The 20,973-nt window shown below is 42.9% G+C and overlaps 1 protein-coding gene across 2 annotated transcripts in view; it reads right to left on the bottom strand.

Moving 5' to 3' along the window:
• The window catches only part of NACC2 (NACC family member 2), a 79,738-nt gene that overhangs the window by 58,417 nt on the left and 348 nt on the right, over positions 1-20,973 (bottom strand). The window lies entirely within an intron of this gene.

Below are 20,973 nucleotides of genomic sequence, written 5' to 3'. Positions count from 1 at the left end.
ACCCCCCCCCCCCCCCACCCCCAGCCACTTGGGCTTTCCCCATGGGGAGCACACCCCAGAGTAAGCGGCACAGCTGCAGCCCCCACCCCGGCAGCCCGGTGCCTGAGCCGGCAGTCCCGTAGGAGGGGGGCAGGCTTGGGGTACACTCCCCATGGGGAAACCCGGAGCAGCAGGAGGTGCCGGGCTGCGCTGTCCCCCAGAGCCGCCTCGGGGAGAAGTGGGTGGGCCTCGGCCAATTTCCACAGAGCTGCAAGTACCATGCTGGCGAGCTGCTGCGGCTTGGCCACCGCTGATGTACGCGCTCCCATTAGAAGACCAGCTGGAGAATTGGGAGGATACTAAAATGGGACACATCCAGATGAGTGGGAACATATGGTATGCGGGGCCACAGACCTACCTGCAGCACCGCATACCACACGCACTGCACATGCAAGGGTTCCTCATGCTGCTAATTTCTGCAGTGTGTGTGTGTGTGTGTGTGGGGTTGACAACAGCGTCAAAAAAACCAGCGCCTAAAAAAAGGGGGGTGGTGCACATGGTGGTAGCGTGTGCCGCCCAAAACCAGAGCTTGGCCGGCTAGGACCACACTCCAGCTGCCGGTCAGGCTCCTTGCTGCTGCCCCCAGAGGCCCCCAGGTAAGCCCAGGTGCTGGCCCTGGCCTCCCCTACCGCACCCAGGGCAACATGCCGTGCACCAAAACGCACGTGCATGGGCATTCCCTGGGGACACGTAGGAGCGGCACACATTGTAGTACCCAAGTAGCAGCGGCACATTCCCCAGGGACAAGAAGCAGTGGCAGTCACATGTTCTCACTCGTGGAGATGCATCCATGGAGGTAGCTTAGAGGTGAAAAAAGGAGTAGGAGCAGTGTCGGGCAGACCCGTGTGTCATTGGCACAATTATACATACTGGGCTGGGGACGCCTTAACATCAACGTTTCAGTGAAACCTATGGTGGGTCCCTTTTTAGTTTAGCTCTTCTCTTTCTACAAGACAACATCACTGACTTCAACTGTACAATACATTTTCTTGACTTATCTGACCAAAAACTAGGACTCCAAAAAGGCACAAAAAGTGCTGCAAATCACTGAACTAATGACATTCTTCTAGAAGCGTGATACTGTAATTCATTTCACAATAACCGGTGCTAAACATTATTATAATTCATTTCCATGACACCTTTTATTACACACTCACACACAAATTAAACTAGGTTGGAATAATTATTTCTCCAAGCTCAGAATTTATATAACCAATTGAGATTCTGATTCTGTTAGGACAAAAAAAACCAAAAACAAAAAACCCCAACAACCCCCCCCCCCAAAAAACAACTTTTCCTTCTTCCTGCACCAAAAGAAAAAAAAAACATCTCTCATTTGGAACGGAGGATGTTTTTGAAGGGAGGATGACAGAACTGCATTTAAAATGGGCAGTTTCTATGAAGAGATGATAGAGATTTAAAACCTCCAGAATAGCAGCAAAAGATAAAAATTATTATACAGATGTGCAGCCTAATAGGGAGTTAATTAGGTAAAGAGGGAGCAGAAGGCGGCAAAACAAAGGGAGAGTTTAATGATTAACATTGCTAGTGCCTTTTTTTAGAAATACCATAAAACCAAGTCAAAGTTTATTCCTTTATGCTGCAGCTTTTGGTAGAGAGGTTTGCCTTTGCCTACAAAAAAATAAAAAAAAGTAGTTTTTACTATTTTAGTAGTAGGAAATTCCACCTGTATTTTCAAAGATACTGAAGCACCTTCCTTAGCTTCTAGACATGGTTTGTGAGTATTTTGCTCCTCTCTCTTTAGTGAGAGAGAATTGCACTATATTATTTAGGCAAAAAACCAAAAATTTAAGCCTCAAAATATGCATCTAACAGAACAGTGCCAGTTCTTCTCACAGGAAAATGGCACCTTGGTTCATTTTCAGGTTGTTTTAAAAGTGAAAAAAAGAGTATGTTAGGTGAAATGTAGACCTCAGGACTGGTTATAATGTAGGCTTCTGAATAACTTCTTGAAAGACTGTCAGTGGGAAGTGAGCCACTGTATCCAGGAGCAATGTTTTGTGATCTGTTGTGGAAGCAGACTTAGGGAAACAAGATTTAACCAGCTAAAGGACTCTTTGCTGAAGGACAGACAGGGATTGGTGTATGCAATTCTGAACTGTGACCCCCTCTGAAGTGCAGGACAAGCAGGTGTTGACTGGCAAACGGCAAAATTGCAACAGCCTGCACAAAGCACCAGACAATTCTTAAAAATTGGGGGAATAAAGGAAGACAGAATCCAACGGTCCAAGGTGCAGGGGAGGCAAGACAGCATGTTGGCACCTCTGCCTTTTCAAATAAATGTAGTGGGATGTTTAACAAATAAATCCTCCGTTTTTATGTAATAGTTGAAATAGCATCTGCAAGAGCAGGACGTATCCGTGCGCGGCGATGCTGCATTGGGTCAATACTAACTCAAAGGCAGCAGCATGACCTAAGAAATCATTAACACCGCTTCCTGCAATACCCCATGCAGATATTCCTTGAAGGTTTACCAGCCATGTGCTGACCTGACCTAACCCCCACTTAGGTTAAGATCTGAAAAGATAAAAGCCAATGACAGGGTGACTGCTGGTTACATGCAGGAGTGCTTATCGGTGGTATGGAAGTAAACAGATTCAGGGGAAAAAAAGAAAGAGTCACTGAGAGCAGAGGAGGAGGGTGTAGTGGCCTCCCAAACGAAAATGGAATGTATATGTTAACATTTCCATGAGGGTACCATAAGGGAATTAAAGTTCAACTCTTAAAATATGCTTAACAATGTTCCTTTAAAGTTTGCACTATAAAAGGAAACATTTGGGCAACAGGCAAACCCAGAAGATAAAATATTCCTTTCTGCCACTGTGTTTAGATTAAAACATTTCACTACCTTAATTCATTCTTCCACACAAGCTTTTTTTTTCTAAAGCCAGATTTATTCCTTTCACAGTAATTCATTAAGTAGGTTCCACTGTATATCTACATATTCAATCAGTGACGCATTACAGGGGGTGAGTTGGATATCATAAGATGCCCAAGGCAGGCGGTAGGAAGCATGAAGCAGAGCCAACTGTTGTAATCGCTCACTGGTATAATTATCACATCACAACCACACCCTGGAGCCACTTTTAGGGTATTAAAGTTTTCTTCTGTGCCACCAAAATATGTATTTCACACTGGAAAAAGGTAGGACTGCCGATACCCGCTGAGCACTGTAGCGCGTGCAGATAAATCTGCCCTGCTTAGAATATTCCTTAGTCAATCCAGACATGCTCTCAATAAGCATTTCTTTTAACACACACAAAACACAGATGAATCCATTGATTTATTTCTTCACATATAGCAGCAGGGAAAAGGCCGGGCATAGCAGTCAACCCCGAACAGGAAAGACCCTGCAGCCAGAGGTAGAGTCACTTGGTGCCTGAACTTCCAGCCTAAATTGCTTGCTAAATGCCGGCTCTGATTCCAGGTTATTTATTTCATTTACTTCAATTTTAAAATATTGATCTCCAGGCAGACATAAAAACTGTGAAAATTTCCTGATTGGGATAACTCGCTACCCAACCAGAATTTTACTACCCCTTCTCCATCACTCTTGTGCTGAAAAACAAGAAACTGCAGTCCAAAGGCTATATTTTTTCAAAACAATGTCAAGTGCTTGAAAAAACAGGTCTTACAGTGAATGTGCCTTTTTAGCTCATACCAACTCCTGCGCCCATAAAAATTATAGTCATTTAAACAGGGAACAGTGTTTATTAGCAATCAATCAATCAATCAATCAATCAATCAGTTGATCCATCCATCCATCTATTGTAAAAACAAGCTCTGAATCCAGTGGCTGAAATGATAATCTTCACCAGGATTCTGGCTCCTGGATCACAGAAGGGTGCAACTCTGCACAACAATTACTGGTTTATAGCAAAATACAAGTGATAAAAACATGACTGTTGAAGGCAAAATTCCCATTGACTTCAAAGAACCAGGATTTTACCCAGGAGATGCTGCTGCTGCTGCGTTAAGAAATGAAATTAAGCAGCACAATCCTGATTTTGGAGCGATTTCTGTGCAGGAAGAGCCCCTTGACAGAGGTTGTACATGGCAGTGTGAGTGCCTTGATGTTGGATCCCCTAAACAGTGCTCCCTTCATTCACTGCAGTAGGTTAAAATAGTACCGTACAATAATAAATAGCGTGGGCTCATAATAATGCAGTAATGTGAGAGTATTGGAAATCTTGATCGTTTTTCGAGACTATTACTTTTTACAGTACATGGAAAAGGGATAGATCAATTATATGCTATTTTAGTGCTAACGTAGGCATCTGCCTATTAAGAACAGGACTGAAACCACCAAACTGTTTCAGAGGCCAAAGAACAGCTGCTACACAGGAACAACTTTAGATGGACACTGTTTTGGGCTGGTTTAAAAAACATGACCTAAAAATGCAAAAATCTCCTGTTCCTTACTGGACCCATGCTGCATTAGCCTCCCCCTATCGCCACCCCCTCCCGCGCTCTTATTTTAAAATTCATACTTTATCAGCCTGAGTTGAGAAAATCCAGTAGAAAAGCACAAATGGATTGTGCTAGTAAGCAGAAAAACTGTTACATCTTCTGAATGTAATTTTGCCAAAAGCTGCTGCACGATTTTTTTTTTTTTGTCACGCTTTGCATTATGAAGGAAATTTCTTTTTAGAAGAACAGGAGAACGATTTGCATAATATTCTTTGCAAGTTAATATCAACCTCTGATAATGATCTCTGCATAATGCAAAAACGTTTGAGAAGACTGTTACAACACTAAGTAATCATATTTTAAATTATGTTTCCCTTTATAGAAAGGTGTTGCAAAAACACACAGACATGAAATCTGTCTGTTGAAGCCCCAAGAACCACCTGACCATCTTCCCACTATTCTACTGTTACATATTGCAACATTGGCTTTCAAAATCTTACAACACAAATTATACTGCAACAGTCTGGCTTCACAGAAGGCAGAGCTTTTTCCTGTGCTGATGCTACTACACATTAGATTTCACAAGAGCTTCTGATGCTCTGTACAAATTAAGCAAAGATCCAAAACTTACATTTTAATGCCACTGGACATACTGCACCAACAGGGGCCCAGATTCTTCCCTCCCTGGTCAAGCTGCGGAGTACCTTCCCACTGACCTAAATGAGGCTGCTCATGCAGTAGGCTACTACTCAAATTGAGCAGTGGGGTTATATTACTTGCTTCCAGCCAGGTTGTTTTCTCTAGCTTCCCTGATGAAAAGACAGAAGACTGTTAACACTGACCCCTAGATTTCTGCCTATAATAAACCAGTTTCATGAAGCTGGACAAGGAGATTAAACACACAAAGGTTTGAGACCATGTAACGGTTCGGCCATATAAAAGGTTCGGGAAATCATTTATGGAGTACAAGACTTAAAAGGGTACAAATGTGCCACTTTTCTGAGACAGAAGGAACCTGCTCTCACAGCACTGTCCTAAGCTCGTGCTGCAACCGCCAGGGATAAAAAGGGGTCCACTTAGACAGCAGAAATCTTCACCCATCTCTTTGGAAGGGTTAGTTGTAATCATGTCTGGTCACAAAAGATCTCAACATGTTACTTAATATAAAACTTAATATAAAAAGGAAGCTATTCAATTAAGTATTCAGGGTTGCATCCCCTTCAGATGTGGATACAGACAAACTATACCAACCAAGGAATATGGAAGCTGATGCATTCACATGGTATATGCTTAATATGAAATTAAGACCTATTAATCACCATTAATTAGTTTAAAATAAACTGACTTTCCCTGCTTTAAAGACTCAAACACACAATCAGAAAGAGGCTTAGAGTAAAAACCTCACCTGGGACCATCAAAAATAAAGTTACCTAATTCAATTAGCAAGGCAAGACAGCATACCATCCAGACGCATATATTCCAACCCTGTGGATGATATAATGACCTCAGACTCAGAAGGAAGTAGGAAATGGAATTTACTGTGTGGGCTGCATTCTGCAAAATGAAGTGACACAATTCCAGTAAAGACTCTTGAAATTAAGCTCCCTCAGAGACTGCACGTCATGTTCAGAGAGAATAATATATACTCTTGACCATCTACCAACACCCAGATCCATGTCAGATATGGCACAACAGGGTATAAATCCATTTGAGATCCTGAGAAACTTCCCCCCCCCCCCCCCCACAACTATTCAAAGGCATGCCTACAAATTCAGCATCACGGCTACATGGTCCAGGCACGCTGAGAATTTCAAACCAGAGCTTGAGATCTGCAACTTCTGCTGCCTTCATTATGCTTTGCACTTGTGCTGCAGGACAGGCAGTAGATAGCTGTTCCTGGCCCTTACCTCTGTCTCTAACCTTAGCTGTCAGTGGGCAGGAAATGAACAACTCCTTCAGTGAGGGAAGGAGGGAGGACTGGAGGCCAGGAAGTCTTAGATGATGTCTACATTAGAAAGCTTTACCATTTCTGCCAGCATACTGCTGCCAACACTGCAATATCATTAGAGCACATGCACACTTGGATGCCTTTGCTGGTGCAGCACGTCCTCACAATGACACACGCCACTGGCAAAAGATGGGCTGCACTGAGGGTAGTGATCTCAGCATCTCCTGCACCACCACCCCATGCATTGCCTTGTGGAGCATTCTGCAGTGCAGTGTGGGACACCAACACACGAGCTTGGGATCTATGCCCCAGGATGCCATCTCTTCCATCCGTTCCCACAGGTGTTTTGTTATATCCCCTAAGCCACTTTTCCTTGAATTGACTTTCAGTCTCTCTGCCATCTCACGGCCCTAAACATGGACGCTTAACAAGACAGTAGAGCCCTTGCATCTATTGTGGAACCAGGGCACTGGATTCTTCTATATTTGTGAAGCTTCAGCTCCCAGACTGACTGGTAGTGCAGCAGTGAGGATGAGAAGATTGAGATAAAGAGGGCGATGCAGACAGTGAATGAAGACAGCCCAGCGTCACCTGCACTTTTACTGAGCAACAGATGATGCAGCAATCCCTGCAGGCCATGAAATAAGTACCAACTGGTGGGTTTTGATCAGCTGGGAAGATGAGCAGGGGATGCAGTACTTCTGAGAGCAGCAGGCCACATCCCCAGTGCTACATGCTAAGCTCATCTCCGTTCTCCAGAACCAGACACCAGAGACACTGGAGAAATAGGTGGCAATTGTGCTGCGGCAGCTGGCAACCAGTTTGCTGTCTGTCAGTGGGCTAGCACTTGGATGTTGAAAAGTCTGTGTGGGACTCCTGTCCTTCCAGGCTGTAAGGCCACGATGTTTAAGAGGATCATGACACTGGGTAACATGCAAGAAATTAGGGATTGGATCCAATGGTCCTCAGACGGTGTGATGGAGCATATCTCCCGAATTTACCTTCCCCATGATGCGTACGTTGTTTCTAACCACAAAAGCAGAAAGGGGTACTTCACCGTGGTCGTACAAGTGTTGACGGATCGCTAATAACTCACTGACAACACTGGATTATCAGAGAAGACAAACGCCACTTGCTTCTTAAGGAATGTAGGGCTTTTAAAAACGGCAAGCAGTGGCATTTTCCCCAGATGGGCTCATTCATAGCAGAGGGGATGTAATGTCAAACTGCAACTCTCAGAACTCCATCTACCATTTGGGTCCAGCTTAGGGCCAAACACAGGGCACCTGGGCAGAAACAAGGAACAATTTAACTTTTGTCTGACCAAGTGCAGGATGGCAGTCACACATGTATGTGGGAGACAAAAAAAACCCCCCAACAAACGTAAACTGGAGAGATCTCATGACTAGTTTGGATCCCAGGAAGCCAAATGCTCATAGGGTTATTCCTGCACATTGCATTTTACTTAATAGCTATGAAACAAAGAAGGGAAGATTCCAGCAGGGTGGTGGGAGAAAGAGGAAAAACCACCTGATTTTAACAGCCAGACATAAGGACAACTACAAGAGCATGCTGCAGTACTCTACCATGGGGAATGGCTTTAAGAGCACAATTGGACACTGTGTTGGAATTGTAAATATATTATTACTGTGTTATAACCCTGTTAGGGATGCCAATTTGTTCTGCAAGACAAAATAAATAAAATCACAACTTTCACAAAATATAACTTTATTGAGCAGTAATAAGTATCTTAGATGCACATTTGTTGCTCAAACCTACCAAAGCGCAAAGTATTGTCTATTCCTGCACGTATCACAGGTCAATGTATGCATCGTCACAACAATTTTCCTTACTTTCCACTGTGGTTAAGTGGATACAAACACAGGTTTTGCTAATGAGACCCATTCCCTGAGCTGTTGGAGGGCAACTCTTAAGCTGTTTTTCTCTACAAAGCAAAGCTTCGCAGAGTGTTTCCTATCTCAGGAGCTGCATAGCATTTTGGTGCATCTCACATGGCAACTTTCAGTCCTTCAGCCATGTGTTCCCTCCACTCCTGGGTTTCTTGGACATGGACAAGGTCATACGTGTTCTCTGATTTTCTCAATGGCTCAAGTCAATTTCTTCTCTTTTGATCAAGGTCAGTGTACCAGTAGGTGTGGGAAGAGTCTCTCCGGGATACCCCAGCTAAGTCTGCTGGCACTCTGCAAGACAGGCAGGCAGGCAGACAGACGTTAGATTTAAAGGGTCAGCAGACAGGTCAATAGTGAGGAAACTCCCTAAAATTTTCCCATAAACTACAAAGTGGCTCAGAGTCCCTTGTTACAAGACAGCCCACAACTATATTCCCAGCATGCTAAGTACAGGGGGAGGCTTTTCCAAGCCTGCAGCCCTGAGGGGTATGACTGGGCTTCCGGATCTCTTGGGCAGTAAGCGTAAATGCAGTACAGTAAACACTGCTAAGCTAATTACAGCCAGCAGAAGCTAGCTAATATAGGGCTTAAGAGGGTGCCAAAGACCCAGAGAAAACTGCTAACAGCTGCCTGGACCTGTGAACTTTTGCCCTCTCAACAGGGATGGTGCCACTAGTGCAGACCAGTGTGCAAGGGTGTCCTGTGACAGTGTCCACAAGATGCTGCCAATACTTGAAGAATTCCTGACTCAATTGTGCCAGAGAACAAGAGGGATGCTTGTGCCTCACCCAACCTCATGCTTTGCAAACCCTCCCATCTGCCAGTCAATCCAAAGCCAAGACCCAGGAGCTAGCAATAAACCCTCTCTTACTCCCTTCGCCCTTTCCATCCAAGTCCAGCACACACAGCTGTTTTGGAATTGGACACTCAGACCAGAAAACTCAAGCACTGTTTTGAATGCTTACATTATGCATTTAAAAACTCTATCATTTGTTTCACACACAATATACACACACACACACACACACACACACACACACACACATCATTGTCCAATTGACCCATTAATAGATTTCCTTATTTTAAATTTCCTCTATATTTCATTTGAGTGCTTTTTAAATTTTTTTTTTCTATTTGCAAAGCACAGATTTACACTGCTAGGCATTCTATCTGCCTCCCATGCTGAAAGCATGCATTTGGGAATGTTGTGGGTTGCTTTAGTGGGCTCTCTCTCTCTCTGACTTTGTCTACAACTGCCAGGGCACTTTGTGAACATGAATGAGGTTTTTCAAAAGGCACCTTGTTTCTCCCTGCCTGCCATCTTCAGAGACTGGGATGGGGAATAAGGAGTTTTGGAGCCTGCAAAAGAAATAGAAACATGCAACACAAATACCTGAGTTCCCTTCCTTTTCCTCACTGGGCTCTGTCTCCAAGCTCTTCTTGGTCAGGATTGCCTGGGGTCTTGAAACATTCCTGGTAGAACCTGCATCCCCTGTGTCCTTCTTCTCTGTGAGCTCAGCTTTGCTGAGGTTCCTTCCTCATGGTGTTGAGAGATATCCGCCATCTCCCTGCAGATGGAAGTGGGGTTCCTATCCACTACTGTATCCACCTGTGCATAGTGGTAGCAGGTGTGAGCCTGCAGGAAAACTTGGGGTTGTTCCCTCATAGGACTGCTGCAGGCACTTCTAGGTGGCCAGGCTTTGCTACTTACACTTGCCGTCCCCAGCTTTGGCATCTCCTGCACACTGTCTGAATAAGCATCTTTATTCCTGTGGAAATGCCAATGCTTGACTAGCACTGTTCATTGCTCTTACAGGATTTCTTCCCTAGACCAAGCAACAGCATACGGTTCAGCTGGAGTCGTAGGTACAATTCTGCAGCGTGCCAGGTGCATGCACACTCAAAGGTGGAGAGTAGGAACAGAAGAATTTCCAAAAGATACTGTATATTTTAAAAAAGCAGATAGATGGGTTTCAGTCATGGTGACCCCTATGTAGCAGAACTCATAACTTTGACTAGGGCAATCTGTCATGAAAACAGGAGCAAGGTAAGATTATTGCTGGAGCTTGGTCTGTACCCACACAGGCAACAGCTTCCATGTGGGTGCTTACACCATCCAGGGAGGCGATTTAATGCTCCTTAACTCAGTGTCTTACCAGCAAGACTTGAAACTAGTGTGTCCATATGCAAGGATGTGCTAACATGCATGGCTTTTGTTACTCAAATACCAGAAAGTAGACCAGGCCATATTCTACTGAGGGTCTCAAAAATGGATACAGAATAAGCAACTTCTGAATCTTGCACAAAAATTCTGGGTATGAAGGAATTTGAGATAAACTGATTGGTAGGTAATTCTCTACATCTTCTATTCAACAACTGAGAATAACATCATCTGGAATTAATTCTCCACCCACCTGGGGAGTGGTGGGGGAAGAGTTGTGTCCTAGCTGAAGAGGTAGCTTTGGACTCTAGCAAAGCGACCAGGCAGTGAACTCCCCAACACCCCATGCCTTGCACATGAGATGCCTTTAGTGATTAAGTGCTAACGGCATACTCAGTGTTTTACAAACAAGAGATAACCTTTGCCCTGCACAGCCACTGAAGTTCTCCTCCAAAGGCTTGCAGATGTCATCTGGCATTGGCCAAGATGACAACAGTCCTGAACTGGAAGATTATGCAGTCTCCTCTTCCATAGCCTAACAAGCCAAGGGGGAAATCATGCTGCTATACGTGAAGCAGGTGGGAACTGGAAGCCAGTAGTCCTGCTCTGCAATTTTCAAATTTCGGCTTGGGATGTTTTTCCTCTTGCTTCCAGCACAAACGCTAACAGGGCTCCTGTTCCATTTAACTCGGCAGTTATCCAGCTCCCTCATCATCCTTTGACTTCATAGTTTATCCACTCATGAACTGCATTATTGCCTCATTAAGCAGCACACCCATCCCATTATCAATTCAATACTCTGTCCAAGTGCTGAGAACGACAGCTCTGTTGTTTAGCATTGAATCTGTCCCTACTAACCTCTCTAGCATCCTATCAGAGGTGTAGAAGATTTAAGACTTCAAACTATGAAAAACAGAACTGTATGGAAGGACATCTAGGAATTCAGTAAGCCTAAATTTGGGGCTGAATGGCAGAGCCTGTTCTGGATGATCTAGGGGCTTGATGATATTAAAAGGAACAAACACAGCCTCCTATACTGAAGAGGACATGGCAAGATTCCTAGGACCTGTCTGATAAGTCAGGAAGTTCTGTGCCTTGATTCATTACACAGCCTGTAAAATTAGTCAATCCTACTCCTCAACTTGCTCTTGAGATTAGGAAAAAAAACTGGCCCTCTTCCAAATATTGTGTACACTGCAGAAACCCTAACAATCACTTACCAGGGCTCTGTAATAAAACCTCTAGAAACACTGAAATTCCCCACTGTGTTGGTGAGATAGGGGAACAAGTGAGGACATTACTATATATAAAAAAAAAAAGAAGAAAAGAAAAAATAGAAATCTTTTGTCATCCTCCTGTACCCTTCCCCATGGATATTAAGGTCTTTACAGTTTTCACAACACCCTGTTACTAATCTCACATTACACATGGGGAAACTGAAGAACAGAGCTGCGTTAAATGTCTTGCCCAAGGTCACACAGAGAATCAGCAACACGGGAAGGACCAGAACCCCAGGATTCAGACTCCCAGTTCTCTGCTCTAGCTACCGTACAATGCAATCCTTTCAACCTGCTATACAGCTCCTGGTAAGATATCAAGCCCTTGGCCACCAGAAGCACTTGGCGTTTGCAACTGCGCTGAGATCAAGAGCAGAGTGAATGGGCTGTGCCTCCAGGATACAAGCCTATTAAATCAACAAAATGTAACCTATAGGCACAAGCTATGGGTTGTATTATTAGTATTGTGTAAGTATTTTCCAGGTTTTTCCTTTCCCCTTTATTCCTAAATGTGACAATTTTTGTTTTTTTCTAAAGAAAAGATACCCAAGAGGAGCAAATTTTGCTTCTCATTGTACAAATTAGGGAAGATGAAGGCAAGAGTTCAGTCAAGCCTGTCCTGAAAAGGACTGAATAAAAAGCACTGGGATGATGAAGAGTTGAGATGAACCCCCACCCAAATTTGGAATAACCTAGCTCTCTATCAAACTGTTTCTCTTTACTTAGCTTCTACGGAGACCAATACAGAAAAGCCAAAGGAGAACCCCTAACAACTTCTCTTTCCAAAAATATTGCTTTAAAAAATAAATAAATAAAAATATATACATAATTATAGCACAACTCTCTCAGCAGGGGTCAGTATAGAATAAGAATCACCAGAGTTAATGGCCACAAGACCAACAAAGATTCATGTTACATGGGTCCACGAGTTGTATGGTGCCAATTCCATTAACATTTTTATTGTAACATATCTTTTTAATCTTCTTTCACACTAATAGTTTTATATTACTTCAAAAACAAAAAATGCTGACAACCAAAATATCAACATACAAGAAGTTACAGAAGGAGCTTAATACCATAATGAGAAGTGAATTAAATCCCAAAAAACTATGCTAGTGTTGCATTAAAAGTAGAGACTGCATTCATTCGAGAGTCAAGAATTCAGCATTTGAAGTTGCAATTTTAACCCGGTGCTTTTCACAGGTGCATGTCAACAGAATCCTTCAATATGAGATGATACTTGGAGCACTGTAAAGCACACATGTAAGTTGAAGAAAGAAAGGTGAAGTTTGACAGTTGCAAGGGCTGTGTTATTTCCAGTAAGAGGAGAAGTTAAGGACAAGAGTTTTACTACTAACCTTGCCCATTAACCTGTGCTCTTCAGTATATAGGGTCTGTCACTGCTGCTTGACCTTACTGGAATGTGTATGTGGAAGAAAAAAAAAAAAAAACCAGGAAAAATTGCTGCAAGGAAAGTTTATTTCTTAATTTTGAAGCAACTGAGACCTGAGTTTTAATGTAATGCACAATGCGCACACTTGATTATGTAGCTGTAGACACGTGCAAGCAAAATCATAGTAGGCATCTAAAGAAACATCCCATACACACCCATAGGCTTTTTCTCCACTGTATAAGCAAGTTGAGAGGATTCAGGGATATAACCAACTGCCCCTGTACTATGCGAATGCTTCTCAGGGCAGCCAAAGCTGCATCAATGCTTTTGAGAAAGAAACATTTTTATTTGGATATCCAGTCCTAAACTCCAAAGACAAGTGGGACGAGACCCAGTGTGATGAACTGCAGGCCAAGTTGCAATTGTTTAATCAGCTGTAAAGATCCACATTTGCACTACACCAAAACTAGAAAAAAAAATGCATGAGCACATTCAGCAACTTAGTTATTCCTGTGAAGCCTAATATAGTCAGTGCAAAACTCAGTAGTTTCCAAGCGAGCCAGTATTTCCTAAAGAATTACCCTGATTCGGGAAGATCCCATTCCACCGAGGCACTGAACTCTGACTGTCATGTAAAGGCCTATCCTTGTTGCCCAAAAGAGCAGCCTGGCACATGACTTTGCACTGACCTTTCCCCTTGGAGGCCTGCCATCCAAATACTCAAACTCAGCTTCAAACCAACGTACACCCACAACTCTTTTAAATGGATTCTTCTGTGGCTCCAATGATTTATTCATGCACCTGTATGGATATACATCTGCTGTGCTGTGATTTGATCGATGGTCAGCACCTCACAGGCCCAGGCACTCGCTATGGCAATGCCGTCTCCGCCTCAACTTTGGCACTGCTCTATCGTAGCAACGGCTTTGCAAGGATTATATTATTTTCAAGCCTAACTCCTGTTTTTCTAACGCTGCGCATAATTAGAGTGTAAGTGTTTGTCCTGTGGCAGGGAGAATTGGCAAGTGAAACATGTACCCACACACACACAATACATATAAATGGAGGCTGCTACATGAGCACTGTGATATTCATGCAGGTATAGAGAGAAGTTCCTTTCCACTTGTGCTCTGCCTTCAAACCTCCTAGCTTGACTAAACACTGGCTCCGTCAACTTGCAATTCTTTGCACATGATATTCTTCTGCTGGCTGCTGAAATGGTCTCTCCAGACTCTCGAGGATGAAAAACATCTGGCTCCTCTCCCTAAATCAATAGAACCCTCAAAGAGGCCCGATTGCTACAAATTAGTTGCTGCAAAGCAAGGTGAAGTTTTTGCTGTTTTTACACATGATTAATACGTCCCAATATTGGCTTTATTGCTGCTGGGATGTCACTGAGAGGTGAAATATTTAATCTCATCCCAATGACTATATATGGTCACTTTGATGGAGTCACCTCCCTCCCACTACACTGCTGCCCTTAACTCCTGGCACTCGCTTCCAAAGCAAACTGGCAGTATTTGGGAACTGTGCCACCAAACCAGAAGTTAGCAGAAGCCCCATGTTACCACATTCTCCTCCCTCCTACCCACTTCCAGTGCCTGGCCTATGGTTTTAAACATCTCTCAAGACTGGGGGAGAGTGTTATCTGAAATACATACATAAGGAAACAGCTTTGAAGGACTCAATCATTACACAGGAAAAAAAAAGCTGTCTCATTATTTATATTAAAATGAAGATTTAACAACTCTCTCTTGGACATTTTAAATCAGCCTCTCTCCTGATAACTATCGATATATTAAGCCCACACACTTGTGTTATTGTAGGGTTGCTAGTAACTTCTAGATCAGTGCCAGGGAGTTTTCCCCCATTCCCCCCAACCCACCTGGAAAAAAAAACATGCCCCTGAACTTATGTCCGGCCAAGAAAGGGAACACACAAGTGTACTCTGCTTGCAGATTTTCAAAAAGTCAAATTTTCACTGTTTAAGAAAAAAAAATTTTTTTTTGAAAAGTATTTTGAACATTGGAAGCACAAAGTGCCTTCCCAGCACTATTACTATTGCACTACTTCTTCCCCCACTGTTCTGAGGAACGTGCGTTTTACTAACTGTACTCAAAATACGCCCCTACCCCCTCCAAAGTTGATTCCAGTCTAACCAAGGCTCAAATTCCACACTACTGTGGCAAAATCCATGTGAGAAAGCACTGGGGCAATCTTCCCCTCCCCGATTCTCCGACAGAACTTGGGAGACATACCAGAAGCCAGGGCCATCAGCAAAGAGGTGCTGTGCCTCCAAAACAGTAACTGGTCCCAAGACCCTGAAAGCAGTACAGCTCCTCTGGAGCCCTTGACTGCCCATGCAGCTGGGTTACACAGAAGACACCGGTTTCAGGCTGCATCTTCTCTCCCAATTTCCTTATAGACTGTATTCTGTAACAAGCCCTCTAGCCAGGGTGGAAAGGCAGGGGAAGGGCACGGTACTGCACAGGTTGTGGAGATCTCCCCCCATACCAAGCTCAATGAGTCCCCCCCTTCCACTGATCTACATGGCACAATCTTGCCCTGCAGAAAGATTTTATTTACTTATTTTTATCATCTCCATTCCCATTTAGGAGTAATCATGTGACAAAACCACAGCACAGCGGAAGCCTCTGTAGAATTACTTATCCCTCCTTAAAAAGATCATGTCTTTTAACAAGTTTTCCCCTGAACAGCAGCATGAATGGATTCAACAAGCCAGATTTCATATTTCTGAAGCCTGCGCTCTGCCTTCAAATGTTTGCTTAAAATGCATTTTTAAATTAAAAAAAACCAACACGGATGAACTTAAAAAAAACCAAAAAAACTTGCTAATGAATCACAGTTCCTAGCAAATGAGCAATTGCAGTTGACACAATGAATTATGCCTGAAGCAAGCTGGGAAACATATTTTGCAAATGATCTCATCCACAGGCAAACCTGGCATGACACTATTTGCTAAAAAAGACACAAAGGCTGTCAAAATTCCCGTCACTTTGCAAATAAAGTCAGGTACAGAGAAAAACCAAAAAGCCTCGCCCTCTTTAGCATGGTTAAACTATTTCTGAATCTCTGCATGTGCTTGATCAGGAGGGAGAAGAAAAAAAAAAAAAAGGCGTTTCTATCAAACCTCATTTGTCTAAACTCCAAAGAAAGAGACAGGTTAACTGTATTGCTAAAATGTTCCAGAACCCCCTGAAACAGTGGAAGAGATGGGCTCTGAATGAATATAAGGGGGTGATTCACAAGAGTTGTTCAGCTGGCAACAAACTGCAGCAGTTACAGGAATGCACAGTACTCTCTCTGGCCATCAGATGTTAGAGAGAACTTAAACGATCTTATGAAACCACAAAGAAAGATGAGTGCTTGGGTGAAGGTACACACACACACACACACACACACACACACACACACACACACACACACACACACACACACACACACAGAGTAACATTTTAGTTTAATTTGACCCAACTCCTGGAGAAGTATAAGAACATGGAAAGCTAAACTAACAGTCCCTTTAAGTTAATTTTGACCTTTTATCTGTGGCCTGTACCTTTTATCATCACTACAGCTCCTGGAAGGAATTACTCCTTTGTGTCTCACTATATAAAACTCAGCCCTTTTTTCCCCACAGAAAGCTACTGCTAAATAGGTCACCCCTCCTTAAGCTCATAAAAACTGGGCAAATTCAAAGTTATGGTCGAAACCCCATTCTAACCTCAATTTGTCAGGCCTTGGTATTTTTAAACACAAGCATTGCAACGAGAGAACCAGCCGCAGAGGCGCATCATCATTTTGCAAGGTTGTTTTGCTGTTTATCCACAATCCGATAGCTCCAATACAATGCTTTACAACACGCCTGCCTATCTCATGAGCCATGCACCAATTTAAGGACTATTGTGCCAAGAAAGCCAGCTTTCAAATAAAAGTACATATCTGCAGTCATACACAGCAGCACACAAACCCACCAGAAACCTTGGCAGGGAAATTTTACTTTATAATAAGATGGTCTAAAATAACTATTTCCGTTCCACGCACCTATGGTTTGCAATTCTATTTGGATGAGCACACGTAAATCTGGAGGCTTCTCTGAAGCTAACCCAAATCTCTTCAGGACTGCAAATACCACGTCAAACAGGCTCTCCTGATATTTCCAGTACTTTCTTTTGTAGGTAGGTATTGGGGGCAGCGTGCTCTCGTGGCACTTGGATTTTCAATCCTAACTGAAACCTGGTCCTGAGAACTCATCTGAACTTTTCAGAGACTTTCTTTTGAGCCCAGATCTAGGACCAAGCAAAGATTATGAGGGAAGGAGAGTTCTCATGTCTCAAGCTATTCAAACACCCATGACTGCAGGCAATACAGAATTACCCCTTAAAGCAATACAACCGCGCTCTTTGCCTCTTCAGGCTCGACAGAGAATCCAGAGCAAGTTCCCAACCTGAAATGGCACCAATTCATATAAAATGAACTCTGTCAGGGGCCAAGAAGAGATCCAGGGCTAGAAAAATCCAAGAGGATTAGATTTCTTCTTATTTTGTGGCATGAAGCCACTTTCATTTTGCAAGAGGGCACTGTAACTGCCGTAAAAACAGCGAAGTGTGAACTGCTCCCCCATCAACTTCCAGACGTACATTTTTACACATATGTTGTCAACACAAGAATCTGTTTTTAACTTGCATGTCTCCTAGTAATAGTCAACACATCATAGATGAGCTCTGTGAACGATCAAACTTGAACAACTTTAACTTGAAACCTCAAGAACAAAATGATTAAAGCTCACTTCACCAGTAACAGAAGTTTTCAACCTTCACTCATCTATAGCTTGATCTAACACTACAGGAACTATGTATCCCACTGCATGACAATTCCAGGTCCAGTATTAGAGCTACCATCAAGCAGCTACATCCCCTGAATGTTCATTAAAAAAAAAAAAAATTAAGAAATAAGTAAACACGGTTTCCCAAATCATAAATGCAAGAAATTGCTGCTGGGCCTCTTGGTATTCCAAAGAAAGCCAGTTCTTTGGTTATAGGCGTAGTGCTTCCTTACAGCATGTGCAAAACAAACAACATAATATTATGCCAGCGAAGCTTCCTAGGAAGTGCTTGGTTGTTTGTAAGTATCCAACTCAAATGTTTAGGGTGAAAATTTAAGCCGGATTTTTTAAATGATTTCTGATTTGAGAATTCAGGATGTTTTGATAAAGAAAAATTTTGTATATTTATATCTAGTTGAAATGTAAGCTATATTTTTTCATCTAAAAGTGTCCCTCTCATACTATTCTGCACCCTCCTGTTAACGTTAGTACTGCAGACAAACATTCACATTCTATGAAACAAAATGTAACTTCTAAAAGTAACTTTCCAAGGAAGATTTCAACTTCCCTTAATTCATTCTTCCCATTGGCATTCAGATACCATCAGCCCGCTCTCGCACAGCCCAATGTGAAATCTCGACTATAAGGTCAATCAATCCTCAGCATTTGTTTTTACACAATCCTGTGAGGTCATCAGCAGGCCTTGAAATGACATTTATTCTTCAAAGCATAAGGGCAAGATTCCTAAGACTTTCGTATTTACTGCTTACTTGAGGCCGAGCTATCAGCACCTCTGCTGTTTACACTGAATAACATGTACTGACTGTCCTAGGCCTAGCAATGCAAGTTCAACCAAGAAGCAAAAAAATTAGCCTCTGTCAACTGAACCCCAAAGCTTATTGAGGGGCATAGTATCAGAGGATTGAGTTGGGTTTTTACTTTCATTTTAAAGCTTGGTTCTCGATGGGGATGAGTGCTTTTAATGCTTATTCAAGTCCATTTGGCAGGGAGGGTGCCCAGTAACCCACAGGGTCAGACCCCAAACATTTTAGCATTAAGTTTGCCTGGATTCACTTCCAAGATCACATCAGATACAGGATCCTAGACCTGCATTACAATAAACACCATTCTTCCAGTGCAGGAATATTAACTTCAAGAAGCCAATGTGCCATTGAGGATAGCAATAATTCAGTTTTGTTTACTGATTTCATCTTCTACTACTCTTTAATATTTTAGTTTGAAAAGGTAAAACAGCATGCCAGATCATCAATTACTCAGGACTCGAGACAAACACTTGGCAAGCATGAAGTGCATCAAGCTACCCACAATCTCACAAATGACTTTTGAAAGGAGGAAACACACAAGTGAATATTCAAATTAATGAGCCAGCATGTAATGGAGACTTCGTTTTAAGTGATTCTGTACTCTGCTGTTAATACATATGGGCCAGCCTCGCACAGTGAAGTACACAATGTACTGCTGTCATTTTCTTTTCCTACAGCAGTGAAGACGTTTGTGGAAGTCCTTGAACACAGCAAATGTACTTTAACTACAGCATGCTGCATACTGCAGCATGAACAGTAACACGCCAGCACTTGGAAAGGCACTTATCCAATACAAGCCCAGCAAAGTAGCAAGATTTTCTCCACACCTATACATCAACACGCAGAATAACATCCTGCATCTTGCTGACACGCTGATATACCAGAAAGACGCTAGCAAAACATATGCCTGCCCTGCGTATAAAACACCCACCTTCCCCCCATCAAAAAAAACACCCGAAAAAACCCCACCAACTGCAGCTGTTTGAACAACAGAATCCTTTGCAAAAAAAAGATCTTGCATTATTATGCCTCAACTCTGAATCTGGATGCTCATTTCCTAATGCAAGATCCTGAAATGAGCACCCAGATTCAGAGACCTTGCATCATTATTCCTCAACTCTGAATGTGGGTGCTCATTTCAGGACCTTGCATCATTATTCCTTAACCCTGAATCTGGATGCTCATTTCATGTTTAGGGATAATAATGCAAGATCCTGAAATGAGCACCCAGATTCAGAGACCCTGCATTATGATTCCTAAACCCTGAATGTGGGTGCTCATTTCAGGACCTTGCATTATGATTCCTAAACCCTGAATCTGGGTGCTCATGTCATGTTTAGGAATCATAATGCAAGATCCTGAAATAAGCACCCAGACTGAGAGACCTCACATTATTATTCCTAAACTCTGAATGCGAGTGCTCATTTCAGGATCTTGCATTATGATTCCAAAACATGACATGAGCACCCAGATTCAGAGATCTTGCACTATTATTCCTAAACCCTGAATGTGGGTGCCCATGTCAAGTTTAGGAATCATAATGCAAGATCCTGAAATGAGCACTCAGATTCAGAGTTGAGGAATAATAATGTGAGGTCTCTCCATCTAGGTGCTCACTTCAGGATCTTGCATTATGATTCCTAAACATGAAATAAGCACCCACATTCAGAGATCTTGCACTATGATTCCTAAACCCTGAATGTGGGTGCTCATTTTTTTTATTTGTTTTTATTTTAGAAAGAAAGCCTTCCCTCCAGGCAACATCATTCTTCAAACGTTGAGAACAAGACTGCCCAAGTCTATACACACTTCGAAACGATAATCAAATGGAAACACTGCAGCCTCTTCAGAAAGGTATTTCTAGAAGACATTATAGAATAACAACCCACTCCCCGGCCAGCCCAATTTGCTAGGCAAAGGCAAGTTGGCCAAGACAAAAGGCTCACATCACACTATTTCCCTGCATCCCTTCAGGACAGGCAAGGGAAGCAAGCTCCGGTCCTGCCCCGTGCGCACCCTTCTCCCACTGCAAGAAATAAATATATAACCCCGCCGGTTTCTGCTCGCAGACGCTTTCGCCCTTGTCACACAAAAGACTTCTTTATCTAGCGCTGCAATGCTAAAAATGCAAGGGGGGGGGAGAAAAG

Source organism: Alligator sinensis, unplaced genomic scaffold (genome assembly GCF_000455745.1).
Source record: "Alligator sinensis unplaced genomic scaffold, ASM45574v1 scaffold611_2, whole genome shotgun sequence".
Lineage (NCBI taxonomy): Eukaryota > Metazoa > Chordata > Crocodylia > Alligatoridae > Alligator > Alligator sinensis.
This window is presented reverse-complemented; position numbering and strand designations above follow the sequence as displayed.